The sequence below is a fragment of the Bos grunniens genome, chromosome 3 (genome assembly GCF_055505025.1).
Source record: "Bos grunniens cultivar Pamir isolate PY7600 chromosome 3, Bosgru_T2T1.0, whole genome shotgun sequence".
In the NCBI taxonomy this organism is placed as follows: domain Eukaryota; kingdom Metazoa; phylum Chordata; class Mammalia; order Artiodactyla; family Bovidae; genus Bos; species Bos grunniens.
This window is the reverse complement of record NC_141167.1, coordinates 109,457,508-109,474,550: the sequence shown is the minus strand read 5'-3', so window position 1 is coordinate 109,474,550 and position 17,043 is coordinate 109,457,508. Positions and strand designations below refer to the sequence as shown.

Here is a 17,043-nt window from a genome sequence, read left to right as displayed (position 1 = left end):
ACACATTCCCCAGTGTTAGGGAGGGATTGTTCAAGCAATAGGCCAACTAGCGGACTTCCCTGGATGCTGGTTCTATCCCTGGTCGGGGAACTAAGATCCCACATGCCTGAGAGCAACTGAGCTCACGCACCCCAAGGAGACAATCTGTTCACCACATGAAAGGTCTCACATGATGCAATGAAGGTCTGACACAGCCAAATAAATGAATAAATACAAAAAAAATAAAATAAAATAAACCAACTACTGCAGATGATCATGCAGGACACTCTGAGGGGCCCAGGCGGGAGAGACTCCGATCAGCAGACAAATCAAGTCACAGTTCTTCCTAGAATGCTGTGGCTGGTTTTGCAGGCAGTGAAGGTCAAGGGTAGGCAGTACAGTGAGAGAGGGCATTCCAGGTAGTGACAATGGTGGCTTGTTCCAAGCCTAGAGGCAAGAGTGAGCTGGCCTTCTGTTACGGACTTGGCAATAGTTGGGGGTGGGGTTGTGCAGGGGAGTAGGAAGAAATTGAATTAGTAAAACCAGCAAGGGGGTGGAGTGAGAAGGCAGGAGTATTGGTCCTTTTTGAAGTGGTCTCCGGATTATCATTCCTTCCCGGGGGGGTACCCCTACCCTGCCGCTACGGTTGAACTCCTATTAATTCTCTTTGATGGTCAAGCTTTCCCAGAGCACCCTAAAATGAAGTCAGTTGTCCTTGCTCTGAGCTTTCTGGCTCTGCTACTCACAGGGCAATACAGCATCTACTGCCTTGCTCCAGTAGGACACAAAGGTATCAAGGACCTAGTGTGTGCTAGATGCTTCCGACTGATCCACTCCTCCCTGAAGCCCTGCACTCAGTTCATTATCTCCATCTCAGAGCAAGGCCTTAGAGCAGGGTAGGTAGTGGGCAGCACGATCTCTAGGCCAGATGGACTGCAATCACAGCTACTCTGTCATGTCTTAGCTGCGAGACTTTGGACAAGTCACTTAGGCACAAGTCTCTGTGCCTCAGATTCCTCTTCAGTCCAAAAGTGAAAGTGAAAGTGAAGTCGCTCAGTCGTGTCCAACTCTTTGCGATCCCATGGACTGTAGTCTACCAGGCTTCTCTGTCCATGGGATTTTCCAGGCAAGAGTACTGGAGTGGGGTGCCATTTCCTTCTCCAGGGGATCTTCCTGACCCAGGGATCGAATCCAGGTCTCCTGCATTGCAGGCAGAAGCTGTACGCTCTGAGCCACTAGGGAAGCCCCTTCAGTCCAATGGGGATGCCAAAATACCTGGACAACCGAAGATCATTAATGCATAGATGTACTAATGTTGCTCAGAAAGGTGCCTGGCACATGGTTCATGCACAAGGGAATGGATGCTCAGAAATTTGCTCAAGACCTTAAAAGCTACACAGCTGGAATTCCATAGAGTGCTTCACTCCCTTGGATTTCCCTAAGTATACTGTCCCCATCTCTCCCTGGTTTAGGTTATAAACCACTCAGGGGACATTGGTAGGCTCCCATTTGCCCCTCGTCCTCCACGGCACCTAGAGGGCGTATAATACACGAGTGCAGATAAGTGAGTCCAGGTGTTAGTATATGAAACTTGGCTCCTCTGATACCCAGCAGAACAGAAGTAGGGGGTACACTGGGGCAGCCTGAGGCTAGAGTTTCACCTGCCTCTGATTCACTTTAGTGCCTTTGAGATTTGAGGCAGAGCATCAGTACCAGCAGTGATCCTGGGCAGGGGAAAATATCCCATGCCGGGGAGAAGAAACCCCTGTCTGCAGTTCCTTCCTCCCCTCTTCTCACGAGCTCTTTGGCTTTCTTAGCACATCCCCAAGAGGACAGCAGTCCACAAGGCCAATTGAGATAGGTGTGCCTCCTCCTACCACACCACCCGCGTCTGGCAGTGTGCCCGCCCACCACCAGTCCGGGGGAAGCCTGATTAATCCGGGGCAGGGGCACCAGCTGCCATCCTGCCCCTGACCCCAGCCTGGCCACCTCCCACCCTTCACTCCACCGGCCATTCAGCTGGGTGAGGGCATTTCTTGAGCCCTCCCAACTTCCTCCTGTCTGGGAGGATGGAGGCATAATTAGTGCACTTCTCCTGGGGAGTGGGAGAGGCAGAGCGGCTCATTAACCCAGCCAGGCGTGCCTCTTCTGCGACTCCCTCCCTGCCCTCTCCTCTCTGCTCCTGGGTCCCTCTTCGGTCCCCTCACCCCTCTGGCCTCCCCTCCTCATTAACCTTTTTGCTCCTTTTTCTCTTCTGTACCATTCTTGGCTGTACCTCTCCCTCCTCATCTCACTGTTTCTGCTCTTCTTTCTTTGGCTATTTTGCCCCCTGACCTTTCCTTCCTCCCATCCCCCAAGACCCTCTTCTCTTGATTCTGGCCTCCCAGCTTCCAGTCTCAGCCGATTTCTCTGGGCCACCTGCCCTTCCTGCTACATGCTCAACCTCAGAAGCCTTATTTCCTTGCCTCTCTTGTTCTTGTGGGCTTCCCTGGGGGCTCAGCTGGTAAAGAATTCTCCTGTAATGAGGGAGACCTGGGTTTGATCCCTGGGTTGGGAAGATCCCCTAGAGGAGGGCATAGCAACCCACTCTAGTATTCTGGCCTGGAGAATTCTATGGACTGTGTAGTCCATGGGGTCACAAAGAGTTGGACACAACTGAGCGACTTTAACGTCACTTCACTTGTTCTTTTGCTCCATTTCCTTCTTCTGCTTTCTTTCTTTTCTTTTCTTTATTTATCTGGCTGCATCGGGTCTTAGCTGGGGTACTCAGAATCTTTGATCTTCATTGCAGCATGCGGGATCTAGTTCCCTGACCAGGGACCAAACCTGGGACCCCTGCTTTGGGAGTGCAGAGTCTTAGCCACTGAACCACCAAGGAAGCCCACGTTTTCTTTATTTTCTCACTCACCTTTCTTGGTCTACTTCTCCTGTTTCTCTCTTTCCCCTTTTCTTACTGGGCCCTTCCATTCTGGCTCACTCTCTCCCCTTTCCCACTCAGTGCACCCAGCACACTGAAAGAAAGGTGCGTTTTGAGGAATTTGTATACGTTCTGTCCTTTTTCTGGTGGGCAGGAGAGAATGGGGGGATTCTTGGTGGAGGACACTCATGACCTGTCTCATCCTAAGTGCTCTTTTCCATTCACAACCCACTAGGGAGTTCCCAACATGAAACACAGTTGGGAAGAGCTTGTGGAGGCAGGACCACTGAGAAGAAACTCCACGATGTCTTCTCCACTCAGAGGAGGCAGATACAAAGGGGCTTTCTGGAGGAGTTGCCATGGCCGCCTTGGTGACAGGGTATCGGCCATCCACACCTGGGCTGCCCACAGCTGCTGGGAGGACCGCTTTTTTTGGTCTTGTTTCCTCAGCTGAGGGCAAGTCATTCCAGCCTTTGAGGAATCACTGTCTTAGTTTTCACCACACCGCCCTCTCTCCTAAAAATACAGCTGGTGGTGAGCTGCCTTTATTCTGGGGTCAGGGCGGACCCTGCAGCGCCTTGGAGGGGATACTTGCTTAAGGAAAACATCCGGATTTCGTCTGCTAGGTCTGTTTCAAGTTTCTCTCTACAAACCCTTATGATCTAAGCACTGGGTCCAAAAGCCTTTCCACACTCATCCTCCAGATCTGCCAGTTCCCTTGCTACTTATTCACAGTATCTGTTCAAAACATGTTGTCACAGGACTTCCCTGATGGTCCAGTGGCTAAGATTCTGCACTCCCAATGCAGGGGGCCCAGGTTCAATCCCTGGCCAGGGAACTAGATCCCACATGCCTCAACTGAAGATCTTGCATGCCACAACTAAGTCTCTTGTGCAGCCAAATACATAAATATTTTTAAAAGATATATTAAAAAAAAAATCTGTTGTCTCCATTCTCTCCCTCCCTCCATCCTTTCCCACCTTTTTTTTTCCAGATGATACTACACAACAGGGATACCTTTTCCAGAACAGTAACTTAATATTCCTCCCCGCTCCCCCTTTTTCAAACAGAGAAATTGCACTTCTTCCAGGAAGTTTTCCTGGATTGACTCTTAAAGATGGAAGCGATCTAAGAAATTATTTAATTGCCCTTCAGTTTAGAATTGGTAAAGAACTCACCTGCCAATGCAGGAGACAAGAGAATGGGTTTGATCCCTGGAGGAGGAAATGGCAACCCACCCCAGTATTCTTGCCTGGAGAATCCAATGGACAGAGGAGCCTGGCAGGCTACAGCCCATACGGTCAAAAAGAATCTGATATGACTGAAGAGACTTAACACACACACACAATTTAGAATGAGGACACGGTGCCAGAGCAATTAAGGACTTGCCTGGTGCATACAGTATGGCGATGCAAGGAGAAGACACCCACGTTTCCTAACTCCTCCTCTTGTGCTCTTCCTCTGTCCTGAAGCTGCCGGCTCCTCAGAGAAGGCAGAATAGCTGGCCTGGTCTGCTAGTAGGGGATTTCCATAACTGTCCCTTGTTCTCTATCCCCAAATACCTTTCCCTGTAGTCAGTCTCTGCTCTGAGATATGTGTTGTTGGTCTTAAATAAAAATTTACTCAACTGTGTGCCTTGAAGGCAAGCAACTATACTGTATTTATCTCTGTTTCCTCAGCACCAAACAGGGCCTGGCACTCAATAATTGCTTGACGAACTGAAACTAACTGAAATGAAAACACACTATTGACCCTCTGAAGCAGCGGTGCCCTCACCCTCAGTAAGATGACCGAGGTTTCTGTTGACAAAGATGATAAAGCGCAGCCATGTCCATTTGGGGTCAGCCCCCTCCTGTCACTCCCTATCACTCACAAAAGACAATGGGGATGTAAAACAATCACTTAGGGGTACAACTTGCTCCTTCTACTGTTTTCCAAGGCCAGAAGAGAAAGGCATGGACTTCCAGGCCAGGAACTTAGCAATTGCTTGGCCCACTTCATGGCTGCAGGCCAAACCTGTGGAGAGGAAATTGTAGGAGCCACACAGGGCTCCAAAAAAGAACTCCAGAAGACATCTGTGGACCCTAACATCATCTAGGGCGGTCACTCCTGGCTCCTCCTGGACCAAGTCCTAGGTCTCCCCTCACTTGCACCCCCACCGGGTACAGCCGGACTAGAAACCACAGGAGGAAGAAGCAGCCTGGAAACAGGGCCCATGGCACTTCAGCAGAAGGCTTGCAGATGTTCTCACATTCTTCAAAGGGATACAGATGTGGACAGGCAGGAGAGGAGCCCAGCAGAGCAGTACTTGCCTGAACACTTGGATCCCCTTCCTCCCTTCCGATCAAGTTATTGGGCAATCGGTGCTGGAAGCTGTGTGGGGAGTTTAAATCTCAGAGCCTGGGATTCTGGCAACTGGCAGAGCATCTGGGGCAAGTCCTGACTTTTGACTGTTGGGGACAGCCCATCGTTTGCAGAGCTCCTGGGGTGTGTTAAGGTCACATAGTCTAAATTCAGAGGAACTTCTCAGAAGCTATGTCAAAGTTAATAGGGAAACTGAGTTCAGGGAATTTGGGTGGTACTTAGCTGTCATAGAAAGAGCACTGGAATGGGAATCAGCATTTGAGATTTCCAGCCCTGATTTCAGCAGAATCAGCTCTGTGGCACTGGACTAGTTCCATCCCTTATCCGATCTTCAGTATCCTGGTTCATGGACTAGGCACCTCCAGAACTGACATGCCAGAACACAGGAGGTGTTTAGCACAAGCTAAATGACTGAACTGATATAATTCTGAGACTGCCTTCCTCCAGATACTTACAAAGTTTTCCACACTGCAGGCATCCCACTGATCTCATTTGGATGATAATGGCCCCTTCAGCATCCTCCCTGCTTCTGACTTTCCCCACTTCCATTTGCCCAGAGATCTGACTGCAGCCTCTCCAACTTCATTATCTTGACCCACTTCTCAAGAACCCACAATAGCTGCCTATGAGAATCCAGGTGCACAAGGCTTTAATAGCTGCCCACCGAGCCCCACCCCCAAGGCACCCGCCCACACACCTGGACTGGATTTCTTTCTCCCCTTGCAATCCAAGCCTGTCTCTTCCTTCTGTGCCCTGCTCTAGACTTACCTTTTTAAGGAAGGCTGGCCAAACGACACCATCTATAACCACAGCCAGTATTATGTCCAGTCCCTTCAGTATTTAACGCCTCAGGTTACGTTATATTTATCTGTAGTTTCTTTTATATATGTATCTCCTGGTGAGTATAGGTATAATTTACCCCTGAAATGCACAGAAAGGACTAAAGAAAACTCCTTCATAAAGACCCCTCTCTCAGTCTTCCCACAAGTAAGGGAAGAAAGTTCAAAACATAATAACTTTATATATAGACACGAAAGCAACAGCTAAAAAGAGCCTCTGCTTTCCCCTTTCTTCTTCACATTAGGGGAGACTGAGACCCAGGGAGGTTAAGCAACTTGTTCAAAGTCACACAGCTCATTCAGCAATCAGGAAGGAGGCCAAGACAATGCGTTGTGCAGTGCGATCCTTTCACCAGTGACACAAGTATCCAAACCAAGGGGTCATTTTGACACAGCAGCCAGCTGAACTGTTTGGTGGAGAATCCACATTCAAGGGCAGTGAAAACCCTGCACTTGCTACCCAGGAAAGAGATCTGATAACAAAAGGGGACGTGAGGGTCTGAAGAAGCACCAAAAAGGCTCCCTATTTCTGTCCCAAGAAAGAATGTAACAGCCCTAGAATGAAATCCAGGGTACACCACTTTGGACTGAATTTTTGAGGTTTTGGTGGAGCCACTTCCTTGACGCCAGCCCACTTTGGCCATTTTTAGGTTGCTGCAGAGGGCGAGAGCACCAACCCTAAGCGCCCTGGACAGATCCCGGAACACACAGCCACTGAGAAGCCAGGCGTACAGCAGCCCAGGGCCACGCCCCGGCCTCCGCCACCCCAGTGAGCGCCACTGCCCTCCGCTGGGGGCCCACCATCAGCGCTGGTGTAAACACTCGCATCTGTTATTGGTACCACTGAGGAAGACCGGTGGTGTGGATAATGAAAGTCATTTCTTTTTGGCTTTGGAAAGCATGATAATGAATTTTTAGTGGCACCTAATTATGTTCTACTGAAGATAATATTAAAAAAGTGTTTGCATTCTCTGAGCACATATTAAGTGATAGGGAGGAACAGAAGTGGCTAGCTGGAAGAGGAACCAGATTTTGAATTAAAATTTCATTATGGGGACCTGCCAATGACCAGAATATTCATTCAACAGCTGTGTGTGTGTGTGTGTGTGTGTGTGTACTTGTGCAGGAGGCACTCTGTTTGGTGCTGGGGAGAAGAGGGAAATTACAAACAGCAATAAGACACACTCTATCCTCCAGTCTGGTGAGACAGGCGGAGGTAAACAACTCACTATGATTAAGACAGAATATAACTGCCACATCAAGAAATTCAAGCAATTTGCTTTAGAAGCTCAAAGGAAAGAACAGATTTTTGGAGAGAGCAGAGAAGACTACTTAAGAGAGAGGCACTAAAAGTATATCTTGGAGGCAAATCCAGATTTCAGAGGGCACAGGATGGGAAGAGGGGTCACTGGTTTGAATGAGCACGCAGGCTGAGAAGATGTATGAGCAGTGCAGGGAACAGTATGAGGAACAGCACTGATTCTCCCCTCCCCACCCAGTGCTGTGGGAGGAGACCTGACTGACCTCCTCCTTTGAGCAAAACGAAATTCTGTAAATCCCCAAGATCTCTTTCAATGTTCTCCCTGCTCCACCATCATTTATTTCAACAAGATAGTTCTTGCTCATGCCCTACTAAAGCAAGTTCCTTTCCACTAGTTACTCCTTAGAGCTTTAAAAAGAAAAAAAAAAAAAAAAAAAATCACCCTGGGAAAAATTCCTGTCCCAGTCCACAGCAATCTATTTTCAACCTCAGACTTACTCAATCCAGGTCTAGCTTCTCTGGGATTCCCAGACCTGGAACTTTCCTTACAGGAGACTGTTATGTTTAGGACCTCTCTCTTAGCTATCAGCCCCGCTAAACCCTTCTAATTTGCTGCTGCTTTAAAACTGGGGAGGAAAAAAGATGGAGAGGACGCCCTCTCTGCCTCTCTGCCTCTTTCCCTTGCTCTGCGGTTACGCTCAGCAATGATCCTACAAGCCTGGAATTTGAGGAATTTCCTGCCCTGTGCTCCCTGGAAGAGCTGAGAGAGACCTAGCAATTAGGCCTGGAGTTTCCACTCCTGCCTTCCTCCACCCAGATGAAGTACCCTGAGTGAAGAGCTCGCTCTAAGGGGGCCACGTGGAGCTCAGTCTAGGACGTCTCCGTACCACAGGAACGTCACCCCGAGAGTCATCCCCATTGCCATCGACTCCCTCAGTCCCTCCCAATCACCTAAAGAGTCCCTTCCAAAATGCTCCGCCTCCTTTCCTTGGCCCACCTTAAATTGTAGCCATAATAACACAGGACATATAGAGTTAATTCCTTCCTAAATCCATCCTGTTCTTCTGCAACTGTCCCAGAGTAACTCTGCTCCTTTTTTTTTTTTTGCTTTCCCCCATCACAGGAGAGGAGTCAGGAGCCACACTTTGCCTCAGCAATTTTTCCTTCCCCTTCCAATCTGCCCCTCCCTGCCCTCCTCTCCCCCTTTTCCCCTTTGCCTGTATGTCATTATGTACTGACTTATTTGATCTGTGCCCTTGTTCAATGTCCTTTTATAGGCTGAAGGTCTTAGCTCTGCTCCCAGGCAGCATGTCTGTCTCTGGAACTTTCAGAAGGCAAGGGTGGAGGCTCTGGGCCTCTACTTCTTTGTTCAAGTCAGAGACCTGGGAATGGGAATGGGGAAGATGGTCTCAAGTCATTTATGTAAACCTTATGTAACTTCTCTGCTGCAGCAGCCAGAACTGCTGAAGCAAATTTCTCTTCCTAATCATGTTTTGTTCAGGCTAATATTAAAATGGGCTCATATTCCCTTGTCACACATCCATCGATGGCTGGATACCAGGTGCTGAGGCAAAAGCAGCCTGGGATTTAAACACTGGCCACAAATAGTTCTCAAGCTGCCCCGTCTACCAGCATCAGCGTACAGAAGGTAGGCATTTATATGGGTTCCTGTGTTTTTTGCACTTCTTTTTTGTCTAGGTGTCCAGCTTTGTGGTGGTTTCTTCCTCATTCTAGTCTTCTCATTCGTGACACTCCTTCAGTAATGCCCCATGTCACCCTCCTTTCACTGTTCCTCAATTCAGAGGACATTTCTGAATCTTTAATGCCTGTAGGTCCTGGAGAAGTTATGATCAGTTGGAACGTTGCTTCCCCACCTCCATCTCTTTCCGTATAGCACACGCCCTCTCAGGTTTCATTCCCAGGTGGGCAGCCGTCTCTCTCCATCCTCCCTGTGGCCGCCCACCTGCCCACAGATCTCTCCTAGGCTTTCACGGTGTAAGTTCCCCTGGTCCTCCCCAACGCCTATACCCTGCTTACTCTCTTCCTGTTCTCGCTCTCAGAAAGTATTAAGTCCAGGAACAGCAGTGCAGCCCTTTGGGGCCTGAGATTTCAAGGCCTGGATTTTCTTTCCACTCATCCCGACTCTGACTCTTGACAGTTCTCAACCAGATGACATTAAAACGGTAGTTTCCAGCTTCTCTTTCTTTCCCGCCACCTTAGTTCTTCTCAGCATATTCTAGTAGCCTCAGAAGGAGAAGCCTCTCTGGTTAAAAAGGAAATCAAAGCTATTCCAATACTTCAGTGGGAATGCTCACTATCTCCAGATTCCCTCCAACCCTCAAGATATTTGCCTTTTGAGGTTGAGAGTTGCTAGTTGCCAATTCCCTCCTCCCCCCGCTTCACATTCCCTTCAAACAAAGCTTTTCAGTCAGGTTTTTGACCCTGATGAAGATTTTTAACTGGAATCTTTTTTTTTGCTTTTCCCCCTTCCTCTCTAATTCTGAAGGATCTTTTGTCTTTTGAGCAAAAGAACTGAGAGACTGGGAGGGCTGCTGGGTTTTTTTTTTTTTTTTTCCTCTTGCAAGTAATTGGGAAAGAGTTTTTTTTTTTTTAAAAAAAAAAGAAGAGAAGGTAGGGGGGGAAAACAATATAAAGCTATTTTCTTTCTTAAAATAAATTATTTTAATAGAAACAAAAGAGAAAGATCTTGAAAAGTGTGAAAAGAACTTTGAAGAGAAAAGGACCCTGGAACGGTAACAGAGAAAAGGAGGGAGGGCTGGAGAGAAACATGAGAAAGAAGAGCTTAAAAGGGACTTAAGCAATGCATGCGCAGAAGGGGGTAAGGAGGATATGACGAGTGATTGGAGGTGCTCATTTCAGGACTGTGTACTCGCTGGACAGTTTCTCCAACTCATAGGAAACAGAAAGAGCCAGAAGCCCACTCTGAGGCCATAAAGAGAACTCTCCTCTCCTTGCATACTGCGAACTTAGCAGTGCCGAGCATGTAGTAAATGCTCAATAAATGCAGGGCTGAACAAAACAAGTTGGTTATGGGTGACCGTTTTTTGTTGCTTGTGTCTGTGCTTTCTTCTTCCTCCAGGACTCAATGAAAGGTTGACTGGGGAAAAAAAGGGCCAGCCTCACATGACAGAGATCAGGTTGCGCCAAGCTCATAAGCAGAGGTCACATTTTGTCAACCTCTCCTTGTCTCACCCTACTACCTTCCCTGGGCTTAGTCTTCACCCTCTTCTGGCTGGGCGTCAGGCATCCAATGAAACTCTATCAGCTCTCCATTACTCGCATGTAGGCTTCTCACTCTGGGGATTATCCATGGAAAAATCTTAATCCCAGGCAGGTTGATTCCTTTTGCCACCCAGAATGTCTCGGTTGCCAGTCTTGGTGTGAGCAGGGAATTAGAAACTCATTTAAATAGCCATCCAAGTCAACTCTAATAAGCAAAGTAAATCTGATTATTATCATCATGAGCACCACCATGATGCATCCCAAAGTTAAAAAAAAAAAAAAAAGACCAAAAAGAAACGGTGGCTGAGTGTTATCTCTGTCAAGGCTCTCCCTCTACTGGGTCAATTGGGAGTTAACTGTATTTACAGACAGACTTTAATCTGGGGGACTCAGCTCTCCACAGCCTCTGCTCCATCATCATAGCACCTCTAAAAGGAAGATTACAGACAACTTATATTATTTGTTACTTAAAATAGTAGCTGACATTTCAGTAGCTGCTAGCTTATTGTGTGCCAGGCACTATGTTATACGTTTTCTATATTTTAACTCATTTCATTTATTCATTACAAAAAAGACCTGAGGCAGCACACACAGGGTCAATTGTGTAAACAATAAATTGGAACTTCCCTGGTGGCCCAGTGGCTAAGACTCAGCATTCCCAATGCAGGGGGGCCCAGGTTTGATCCCTGGTCAGGGAACTAGATCCCACATGCCGCAACGAAGAGTTCCTACACTACAGCTAAGATCCGGTACAGCCAAATAATAAATAAATATTAAAAAAAAAAAAACAGTAAATGAAGAGGTGACATGAGACACTGTGCATAGATGGTGGTACTTAGGCAAACAGGGAAAGAGAGTAAGCACTGGAGAAATAAACTGAGGGGCAGGTAGAGTTATATATTAAATATTTGCCACAAGATCCTCAGCCCCTCATCAGAGGTGAACTGCAAGATTAGCCTTGAGCTTCCAAGCAGCATGTGCAGAGGAAAAAATTCAAAATTAGTGATGCAATGTACAGCACCCATAAAATAAACACTAACCGGTACCTTAGGAAAGTGCCACTACAGAACTCTCTTCTGTGGATCCCCACACAAGGCTCACTGTGATGTGCAGAACCATGTTCTGGGTAACGTCCCTACCATGAATAAAATAAGGAATTGCACAGGGCTGCCCCTTAGAACGTTCCTCAGTGCGGGCTGATGGCACAGTGCCAGAGGCTCAGCTCAGTAAAAGCAGTTCTTCGAGGAGCCCAAACCATTCAGTCTCGGTTTGCCACTCTCTGACGGGCTGGTCTAAGGATAAAATTGAGAGTATCTGGAGGAATGGACTGGAGGTGGGTGATAACAGTGGGTGGCAGGCTGGGGGAAGGCTGTCGATATAAAACAGGACTCTTGCAACTTAGCTATTTTGGCCTTCAGTTCAGAACTGCATTCCGAGATGAGAGGAAGGAAAGAACATCACAGTCTTCTCTGATATCCAGGATTTCTTGGGAGGCATCTGAAGGTAGGGGGAGGCAGAACTCAAAAGATTATTTCCCTGAGGAGATGGGGTAAAGGGACAGCCAGTTGTTGTGATGTCTAGGGTGGGAGTGAGGTGAATGAGTGAGACTCCTTTAAAATACAAAAAAAGTACTTTGGCATTTTCTTTCTTTTTTATTTCTGCCGAGTATACCTAACCCTCAAAATATCAGCTTAGCTTTTGGCCATCTTGATGCTTGGGAAGATTAAGCCTGCTGGGAAAAAAAATCCTAAGGAGCATTCAAAGAGGAATTAGAGGTAGAATTAAACACAGTTAAACAGCCCCAGCAAAGCTCCCAGACTTCCCCCTCTGAAGGAAGAGCCCAGGCACTCCAGCATTTCAGAGACCCACAGGGTGACAGTCAGCACAGAGGTCAGCCTGCCGGTGACATCTGCATCCCTTAACCTCGAAGTCCTCCAAGGGAATAAAGTCTGCAACTTAATTGTCCATCTAGCAATTTAGCGTCCACAAGTTCTTCTATCTGACCAAAGCATTTTTTTGGCTGTTTCCCCTACAAAGACTGTATTTTTCCTAATAGTGGAGGACAGAAATCTTGTCCAGCCTTGGTCCAGGGAGCTGGCACTGGAGTGAGAGGGGCAGTCCCCAGTTAAAGGGAATAAGGTTAGAAGGAGGGTCGGGGCTCCCTAGCTGCTGCTTGGACATCCTCTTGGTGAGTGAGGACAAGGATAAAGGCAGGGGAGGAGAGGTAGAGCAAGCTGGCATCTCAGGCCAAGTCCCCTGACAATGGGCAGGAGTCTGGAACCTGCAGCCTGTTACTTAATTATCTCTGAATGGTTTTTGTTCCTGGCTTTAAACATTTACCCCTATTGGGTTTTCACGGCTTCACAAGCTCTCTATCTCCTTTTCTTTGCCGTTGCCATGGCAACGACTCCAGGCGTACAACTGCTCTCTGATTTTAAATAAAAGTTGAGGTTTCTCTCTCTCTCTTCCCTCCCCGCCCCTCCCTCCTTCTCTCTTAGGATGGATGAGGTTTCTCTCATCCCCTCCCTTCCTTTCACCTTCCTCTCTGCCCTGCTCTCCCCCCACCAGACTAGGTTTCCTTATCATCACCTCATTCTCTCATTTCCTCCTTCCACCTGACTCTCCTCTAAGCCCTCTCCCCTGTCATTGGGCTTCCTAGATGGCCCTAATCCCCTGGTTGCCATGACAGCAAGACAAGGCCCTTTAGGAGGGATGGGGGCAGAGGTTGAAGGATAAGGGAAGTTGGCTGGGGAGGGGGTGGTGTGTGGTGGGGAGGTGATTTATTGGTAGTCCCAGAAGCAGTGTTACCCAAGATTCTCTGGGGACCACCACCTTCCTCTCTGGACCTCAACTCTTCTAGCAATTAATGGGCAATAGATTCCTTATCTATTCCCCACCCCACCCCCAGGCACCAAGAAAGGACTTTTTGATCTGTGCAATTGGGAATGGTGGGGGAGGAGACAGGGAGGTCTGTGGAGATAAAGCAGTAGTTTTCCAAACTGCTGGGTGGCCTCTGTGTGTGTGTGTGTGTGTGTGTGTGTGTGTGTGTTGGATGGGGGGCAGGGCAGGGTGAAGGCAGAACTTCTATCTGCTCTGGGGCAGTGAATCACTTATACTCCTGAGTCTTGGTTTTCATTGGCAACTTTCAAGGGCTGGATTAAATCTTTGATTTTTCTGTACTTTAAGGTGCCCAAGGACATCAGAGAAGTCTCAGCAGCTATAGCTGGTGGGGGTAGGGGCCAGGGTGAGGAGGAGGGGATTTGAGGGAAGTGGGAGGTGAATCAGGTGCCTGAGACCCAAAAGAGCTAGTCCTACGGTCTGGCACCACAGGGGCCTCCTTTTATCTGCTCAAGGCAGAGGTGAGGTAGACCTCCCAGAAATCCTCATCACATGTTTCTAAAGAAAGTCAGGGCCTCCACTCACTTCCCACCAATGGACTGTCCAAGTGGCTGTCTTTGCCAGCTACCCAGTCATTCCCTGGCCCCTCTGTTGGTAAGTCATGGTTTAAGTGGAGACTTAATCATTCCTAAAATGGTCTAGAGATTGAAATATTCTACTTACTCCTCAACAACATAAACCATTCTCTCTTAATTGTATGAGACGGGTCAAGGTTAAATTCTTGGGTAAAGGGAGAAATAACAATCTGGCATTTTAGAGAAAACTATGGATTGGGGGTCAGAAGACTTGATTTCCAGGGCTTCCCTGGTAGCTGAGCTGGCAAAGAATCTACCTGCAATGCAGGAGACCCCGGTTCAATTTCTGGGTTAGGAAGATCCCTTGGAGAAGAGATAGGCTACCCACTCCGGTATTCTTGGGTTTCCCCGGTGGCTGAGATGGTAAAGAGTCTGCCTGCAATTCAGGAGACATGGGTTCGATCCCTGGGTTGGGAAGATCCCCTGGAGAAGGGAATGGCTACCCATTCCAGTATTCTGGCCTGGAGAATTTCATGGACAGGGGAGCCTGGCAGGCTACAGTCCACGGGGTCGCAGAGTCGGATACGACTGAGCGGCTTTCACTTTCACTTTTTCTAAGGGCGATTTTATCCCAGGGGGCACTTGGAAATGTCCAGAGACATCTTTTATTGTCACACCAGTGAATGGAAGGTGTGTTGCTACTGGCTCTAGTGAGTAGAAGCCAGGGATGCTGCTAGACATCCTACAGTACACGACAGCACCCCCTCTCCCTGCATGCACCCACACACAAACACACCCACACATGCAAACACACCAAACATTAGCTGTATCTATCTCAATCAATTCATTTTCCCATTCAGAGCCTCAATGTCCTCGTTCATAGATTAGTACCTTATACTCAATGATTTAGGTCACACACATTTCCTGAGTGCCCATGTCAGGCATCTTTCTAGGCACAGAGGGTGGAGCAGGTGCAAGATCAAGAGAGAAGGTCCCCTTGTCCCCAAAGACTTTTCATTAACTTATCTTCACAACTTGAAATGAAATTGCACAAGGTCACACAGAAAATCGGGAAGGAAGCTGGAATCTGAACCCAGGTCTTCAGACTACAAATCCAAGGGCCCTTCTCATCACTCCACACCACAAAATATTAGGATTCAATTCAGCAATAAGAGCTATCATATACCACTTAAAGCATCTCAGATACCTCTTCGAAGCATTCTACACAGATTATTTAATTCAATCTTTATGATCACTCTACGAAGCAGATGCTGCTATTCTTCTATACCAAAGTGAAGGGACTTGCACAGGGTCATGATGGCAGCAGGTTCTGGATCTGAACCCAAGCAGTCTGAACTCCAGATCCTGCCCTTTTGCTCAGAAGCTCAAGAGTACTTCCAGGGCAGCATCATCTGCATCATCTGTGAGTGCCAAGTCACTTCAGTCATGTCCAACTCTTTGCAACACTATGGGCTGTAACCTGCCAGGCTCCTCTGTCCATAGGGATTCTCCAGGCAAGAATACTGGAGTGGGTTGCCATGCCCTCCTCCAGGGGATCTTCCTGACCCAGGTATTGAACCTGGGTCTCTTATGTCTCCTGCATTGGCAGGCGGGTTCTTTACCACTAGTACCACCTGGGAAGCTAGTGACTCCTTGTTTTACAGTTGAATAAACCAAGGCTCCAAAATAGCATATCACTTGCCCAAGAAGAATCAGGATGAAAATCCAGGTCACCCAATCTAAGATCAGCTCAAATATACCCTCGAGCTCTCAATGTCTATAGTCCTGTTGGGGGAAGGCAGTGGGAGGTGCATTATAAGAAACAAAGTCAGAAAGGGAAAGGGAAAGGGAAAGAGGACGTGGAAAAGTGGGAGAAACACCTAGTGAGTGGTCAGGAGAAAGGAAAGAGCTGCCTCCAGATGGTGAAGGAGATAGCGGAGGATGAGAGGAGAGGGAGGGCGCTCAGAAAGGAGCAAGATGCTGAGCACACAGGGAGGGGCCAGCCTAGGAGACGAGGAGGCCTCGGTGGCTCAGAGGGTGAAGAATCTGCCTGCAGTGCAGGAGACCTGGGTTCAATCCCTGGGTCAGGAAGACCCCCTGGAGAAGGGAATGGGTACCCACTCCGGTAGTCTTGCTTGGAAAATCCTATGGCCAGGGAAGCCTGGCAGGCTACAATCCATGGGGTCACAAAGAATCAAACACGAATGAGCAACTAACACTTTTCTGAAACCTCGGGTGGGCTTCTCTCTGTGCCTCGCCACCTATCAGCTGGCTAGGCTGTCAAGATATCCAGACCTTTTCAAAAACCCTGTCCCTCTGGCCAGGGAACAAGAAGAACTTAGAATCTGTGACCCGCCCCCAAAATCCCCAACCCCGGTGTCCAGGGGCTTCACTTGCTGCTTTTCCTAACACCCAGCCCCAGCCTTGAGGGAGGGGGCAAGAAGAAAGGACAGACCTCGAGACCAAAGCACCCAACACAGCGGGCACCGGGACCTGCCAGGCTCCCTCCCAGCTTCCCAGTTCCTCCTGGAGATTCTTCCAGGCTCAGCGCCTCTCTTCAAATCCATTTTGCAAATGAGGAAAGCAGGCCCAGAAGCTTCTCTGGGGGCCCTGACCCTCCCCGAGAAGGCCCGGGCATGACTTATGAAAGAGGCTGGGGTTTGTTGTTTGTTATTTTTTGTTTTGTTTTGAACAAAACAGAATCCAGGGCCTTGGGGAACTTGCAATCTGGTAGAAAACTGAAAGGTCAGTGCTTTAAAACTGAGTATAAACTGAGCCTGTGAAATGAGATAAAGGGAGGGTTCGTCAGAAAAGGCCCTTGGAGGAGGTAACCCTTTTGAGAATCAGATGCGGGAGGTGGAGGGTGAGGATGGAGAAGCTTACATAGCGCAGGCTTTAGGTCTTTACAGACCGAAATTCCTGGGCTCTGGCTCCTAGGAGAGGGCCCTGGTTTTCATTTTTTCCCTTCCCCCCACAGCTCAGCTCTGGTCGGCCTCTGAGATGATTAAAACCAAAAGAATTTTAAAT

The 17,043-nt window shown here is 48.2% G+C and overlaps 1 protein-coding gene and 1 non-coding gene across 4 annotated transcripts in view; one reads left to right on the top strand and one right to left on the bottom strand.

Annotated features, from left to right (window-relative positions):
- KIRREL1 (kirre like nephrin family adhesion molecule 1) overlaps positions 1-17,043 on the bottom strand; it is a 104,453-nt gene that overhangs the window by 69,614 nt on the left and 17,796 nt on the right. The window lies entirely within an intron of this gene.
- On the top strand, positions 3,662-3,734 carry TRNAG-CCC (transfer RNA glycine (anticodon CCC)). Its single transcript has one exon. It is a non-coding gene; the product is annotated as a tRNA-Gly (tRNA).